The following is a 6,000-nucleotide window of genomic DNA, read 5'->3' as shown; positions in this document are numbered from 1 at the left end:
TGTCTTCCCTGAGGCTCAATTTCCCCATTAAGATGAGAGGATCGGAGATGATGATCTCTAAGTGATTGCACATGGTGTCCAGTATTGTGTTTTGCTAACTTTGTTTCTTTAAAGTTCTCATTTTCTATTACTGTGAAATGTTCTTAATTGTCGTTCTTGTTAGTATTGCGCTATTGCCCATCTTTTAAATTGTCTTCTAATTTTTAAATTCTCGTGTTTGTTTTTCTTAAAAAGAAACCACATTTTATGGCTCGGGCAATGAGGCCCAGGGAGAGCCTGCCTAAGGGCACGCAGAGCAGAGAATACATTACTGCCAACTAGGGAGGGCCCTGTGCTCCGGACGCTGCCCGGCGTCGCTCAGAGTGGGTGCTCACGAATTATTTGCCAATTGATTGGAGGTTGCCAGGCCCATCTTGCAAGACACCTCCCTTCTCCCTGGAAGGAGAAACCCTTGGAGTCTGTTGGTTAACGGGAAAAGTGCTTTCTCTGGGAGGAAGGCGGGGCAAGCCGGAACAAGCTCTCGCTGGGAATCCGCACACTCCTTCATAGGGTGTTTCTTAACCCCTTTCTTCTACGGGGAGTGGAGAGGGGGCTCAAGGATACTAGAAACCCGTCCCCTCGGCGGAGACACGTAGCCGCCCCCTCACCACCACAGCCACTGATCTTGCAGAGTGGATCTCCCCCAACCCCGCCGGCGTTTCGCTCGGGCTCCCTCCGCTCTGCAAAGGGAGCAGGGAGCTGGGGGCGCCTTGCACAGCAGTCTTCCCGGGGCTGCAGACGAGGAGCCCCGCGCCCTCGGGAGCCTCTCCGCGGCTTTCCCTCCGCCGCGCGGCTGTGCAGCCTATCCCCGCCGCCCCCACCCGCAGCTCGCCCTCGCTCCCCACCTCCAGCCCCGCCAGCCGGAGCGCGCACACCGGGGCTCCGGCACGTGGGCGCGCAGGAGGTGGCGGCCGCTGCTGCCGCTGCCGGAGCCCGAGCCCGAGCCCGAGCCAGAGTCCGAGCGGGAGAGATCGCCCTCCATGCTGCGGGCACTGCGGCCGCCTTCCTCTCAGCTTCGCGTCCCAGGCGAGCCTAGCGAGCCGGCGAAGCAGCGGAGGGGAGGAGGACTAGGACGGGAGGAGGGGCTCGGCGGGCTGGAGCGAGCTGGGCTGTGAGCCCTGAGGACCCGCAGCCTGCAGGAAGCAGCCCCGCTCCATCGCGCGCTCTCTGCTCCAGCGGCTCCTGGGGGCTCCAGGGAGCGCGATGCCGTTGCGCTTCTTCTAGGCGGCGGCCAGCGGAGGCATTCCGCAGCCGCTTGGCCCGCACCGGCCCCTGTTCCGCTGGCAAACCCCTTGTCTATCCGGAAGGACGCACCCTGCCGCCAGAGCCGGAGCGAGCGCGAAGTCCGAAGTCCGCCTCCAGCGCCTCCAACTTCCCTGTGAGCCCCTCTCCCCGCCGCAGCCTGCGCCAGACCTGGAAGCGATGCGCCCCCAGCCGGGCGGCGCGCCCTCTGCCAACTCGCCACCCATGGGATCGACTGCTCTCAGCTGCTGGGCTTGGAGTGCGTAGCCTTCGCCGCGTGGCTCAGGAGAGAAGCAAGACACCGAGGCGTTCCGCGGACTCCGCGAGCACCGGTCGGCTTGGTGGCTGCTGGATAGCGTTTATACCAAGGGGTGAGTAGCCCGCTAGTGGAGGCGCCCTTTACCCCCAGCTAGTGGCTTGCATGGCTGGCAGAGACACGGGAGAAAGTTGGGTCTCCTTGCACCTATCCTGGGATTGGCAGCGGAAAGCAACATTGGTTCCTCCAACCCGATTGCCTTCGGGGCTTCCCCAGTTCCCTACGTCTCTAAGCCAAGGAGGGAGTCCCCTTCCGCTTCCCAAGGAGAAAAGTGGCTCCCTAGAGCATATCGCTGACTTCCTCACCAACGTGCCATTTGGGGCTTTTCAGCCGCCCGCGCGTTAACCTAGCTCTCGGCATAAGCGCTTGGAGATCCGCAGCCGCCTGGGCGCGCTAAGAGATCGTGGGCAACCCTAGCCCTTAGGGTAGGCTAAACGCGCTTTATTAAAGAAAAGAGAGACTGTTTGATATATTGAGGAACTGTAAGAGTGTGTGTGTGAGAGAGAGAGAGAGAGACAGAGACAGAGACAGAGAGAGAGACGCGCCAGGAAAGGTAGCCCGAGTAGGAGGTGCGAGTGAAATTTATCTATTGCTGACGGATCCAGCACCCGGAATGCCAGATTGTCTTGATCCGCGGTGCGGTGCGGGTGTAGGGGCGCACAACTCAAGGTGGCCCGACAGAGTCCAACAGGTGGCCTGCGCGGGCTTCCTGTGGCTAGGCGCGGGGGAGGGAACCGCTCCCTCCCTGAGGCCCGGCTGCCTCTGCTGCTTCTACGGGCGCATCTGAACATGGGCAAGGAAATGCGCTCCCTGCTTTCAGGCCCGATTTGGGGTGAGTGTGTGAAGCATCCAAATGCCTCCTGTCGGAAAACAGCGGCCTCATTGTGTGCCCGACTGAGGTTTCAACTTGCAGGCAACTGAGAGGCCATTCAGCTGGGCGGCGCGGAGTTGGCTGGTCCTCGGACTTGAGCCATAGCCTTGCCCGAGGTCCCTAGGGGCAGTATCCCAGCTCCTCTGGATGGGCGGCGAGCCAAAAGTCAGAGTTTTGCTCCTCTACTCCACTGAAAGGAGGAGGAGTTGCAGGAACTCCGGGAGTCCTGCTGGAGTTTATTCATCTCTACTTGCCTCCTGCGTTTTTATCCTGAGGTTCGTTCACCAGGGCGGGTATGGGCGGGCGTATACATGTGTGTGCGAGTTGAGTGTGGGGACAGGTCGTTTAAGAGCTGGATGGAAGAAACTAGAGAGAGAACATTCTGCACCCGCCAGGGAGACAAATTAGGAGAGGGCGCGACTGCGCTTTGAAAAAGTTTCACCTGAACTCACCCTTCTTCTGTGACTTCAGGTGTAACCAAGTGCAAAATGTTTTAATTCCCCAAAGCTGTGGACCCTCCAAAGTAGAATCTTCTAAAATTGCTGTGTAACTTCATTCCTTGGCTTGCTCATTTGTAGGTTGAGGACGGTTATCCGCGTTCATGGGTGTAGTTCTGGAATGTCTATAAAGGAGATATTTAGAGGTGGATATCCAGGAGGGAGGTAGAGCAGCTGCGTGTGTGTGTGTGTGTGTGTGTGTGTGTGTGTGTGGTGTGAGGGGGAATTGGGAAAAGGAGGAGTTGTCTGGAACCTACATGCATAGCAGGCACCACGTTTTTACTTAGATTTTGTGTTTTAAGGAAATGGGTTGGCTTTGGGAAGAGTGATGGAGATTTGGGGAAGCTAAAGCTTTCCCAGCACACACTTGGCGCTGTTATGCCACTGCCTGCCCACTTCGCAGTGAGATGTTTGTATGTTGGAAACAAAGTGATGATACTCCGAAACACAAAAGAACCCTCTGCTATTGGCGCTTGCCCCAGCGGCTTTCCCTCTTGGGAAATGAAGTTCTGGAGACCACAGCTGTTTGGCCTTGCTGCCTTTACTCTGGAATTTTGCTGCATCCTTCCAGTTTCCCTCCTAAGGAGAGCCCTCGTCACGCAAGGCCTCTGGCAGCAGATCATCAAGGGCATCTAAGTAGAGTGAACTCCTGGATGTGTAGCACACATTGGGTGATTTAGCATGGGGCACATGCCTCACCAGAAACATGCTCCCTGGAGTCTTGGCATTTGAAAGGGAGCCAGGAGCTGGGGGCCTAGAGGAGAATGGGCAGGGAGATATTGTGTATTACAAAGACACAGACTAAGAAGAAAAAGGAGAAAGAGAAGCGGCACAAAGAGGGAGGGAGAGAGGGGCAGAGAGAGATGACAAGAGAGGCAGAGATGCACAGAGACAGAGGGAGGGCAGAGAGGAGACAAGGAAGTTACAAGGCAGGCAGGGCAAAGAATAAGAGGAGGGAAGAGTGGCAGAGAGAAAGGGAAGGAAGGGAAAATAAATCAGAGGGAAGAACAATGTGAGAAAAGAGAATAAAAAGAGAAAGGAGTGGGAAAAGGGGTGGAGAAGTCAGGTGGTGAGGAGGAAAAGGGTTGGAAAAGAGAGGTGCCCTGAAGTCACATGCTTTTTGAATTTAATTTTTGTAAACCATGCTGCCATTCCAAGGAAGTTGACAAATCCCACGTCATTAAGTAGCCGGCCCTTGATTAGTGTTTGTTTCTCTGAGGAGTCATGAATTACGCAGAAATTGGAAACCCACTTGGAACTCACTGGAGATGACATGAGTACAAGAAGTTTAGACTCTTGGTAAATGCACACATTTGTAGTCATAGTTTTTGTTTATTTGTAGTTTTCTGGATAAATACAAGATGGAGAATTGAGGCAGAGGGTTGATTCACTGACAGTATTTGCCAGTGATTCTCTAATGTTATTTTTAGAAAAATCTTGGGTAGCTTCTGAGAAACACAGATTACTGGACCCACTCCCCTGGGAGCCTGTTCCAATAGGGTCAGGAATTTACTACTTTGAGTGCCCAAGTTGGTTCTAAAGCAAGTGGTCCCTGAACCGGGTTTTGATAAGTGTGGTATAGATGGTATAACACCCTTCTCTAATATGTTTCTGGATTTCTTCCCAAGAGACACTTAACATCCTATTCTCTCCAGAAAGGCTCGTTTTTTTGTGAATTTCTCTTGATAAAAGGAGGAGCCCAAGGTAGTTTCTCAGACAGGGTTACGTTCATGAGCCTCATTAATCACTGTAGTTCCAGGGGAAGGCAGATGACTCCTCTGGTTGACCTTGTCAGGAACTTTCACAACTAACAGGTACTGAGGATTCCTCAGGGCATTGCCTTGGGCGTTCCTTATATACTATCTGCCCATTTAACACTCCCAAAAAGCTATGTCGCAGGCACTGTTACTATCATCTGCAGTTTACCTGAGGAAACTAAGACTTTGAGAAATTATATAATGTGCCCCAGAGAAATTACTACAGTTGTCAGTGGCCTAGCAGCTAGAAGGTACAGTGCTAAAATTTGAGCCCAGGTGTGATTGACTCCAGGATCTCTGGTCCTAATTATGTACTGTCCTAGCTGCTAATCCTAACACCCCTTTCTAGGCTGATGGAGCCAAAAGATCCTTGGAGATCTTTCCCAAGCATTCTCCCTCCCCACTCTACCATTTGAGAAAAACAAAAGTGGCTGAAGAAACTGGGAAAGGTCTTGCCAGAGATCCTGCAACCAGTAGGTGACAAAACTTGGACCAACACCCAGTGTCTGGAGTCTCAGTCCAGCCTTCTCACCATACTGGTAGTTGTCATGCCTGGCTAATCATCAAGATCACATGCATCTTAGTCAAAACACAAGTTGCTGGACTCCCGTAAGGGCTTACTGAATCAAAACCTTAGGGCAGAAAGCTCAGAGATCTATCTTCTCAGTCCATGCCCCAAGCCTACATCTATCTATACATGGCCGTTTTCCCCGGTTGTTCCCTCACTTCTGGATTCCAACACTGGATCCCTTCCAGACAGCTTCAGGAGGAGAACTCTGAGTCCCTCCTGCTTCCAGCCAAATAGAAATACAGAAAGTAGTAGACTCTGTATGCTGCAGCCCACTGAGGTGCAAGCAACCAAGCAGGAGTACCTGGAGGCAACTTTGAAAGCTCTTTGAGAAGTGTTGCAATCACAATGATGTTTGTTAAACTTTTTTTTTTTTCCTGTGCCAAGTTGGAAAGCATTTATAGAAACATTAAATGCTCTTTCAGTGCATGAGTGTTAGTATTTGTACTTATACTCGACACAAAATGATGCCATGAGCCAGGCCAATGTGTCAGTATGTCCAAAGTATCAGGTTCAGTCTCCCAACTTAGTGGATCCAGCTGTGATGTAAGAAACACTCTTTTCTTCCCCTGCATTATTATGCTTTTGACTCCCTCAGAATAGATCAGTGCCTCATTCTGCAGGTAGAAGGGTGCTATCGCACACATACTCCGTGTCTTTCTGGCCCACTTAAACTGTTTTCTCAGTGACCTCAACATCTTTTCCTTTTT

At 52.5% G+C, this 6,000-nt stretch overlaps 1 protein-coding gene across 1 annotated transcript in view; it reads left to right on the top strand.

The window, feature by feature from the left end:
* Positions 1–1,201: 1,201 nt before the first annotated feature.
* The window catches only part of SGCD (sarcoglycan delta), a 1,061,368-nt gene continuing 1,056,569 nt past the window's right edge, over positions 1,202–6,000 (top strand). The window contains exon 1 of the mRNA XM_010331598.2: positions 1,202–1,652. The gene's annotated coding sequence lies outside the window, so the exon portion shown is untranslated. The remainder of the gene's footprint in view (positions 1,653–6,000) is intronic.

Source organism: Saimiri boliviensis, chromosome 1, assembly GCF_048565385.1.
Source record: "Saimiri boliviensis isolate mSaiBol1 chromosome 1, mSaiBol1.pri, whole genome shotgun sequence".
Taxonomy (NCBI): domain Eukaryota; kingdom Metazoa; phylum Chordata; class Mammalia; order Primates; family Cebidae; genus Saimiri; species Saimiri boliviensis.
Note: the sequence above shows the minus strand (reverse complement) of the source record. Positions and strands in the feature narration are given on the sequence as shown.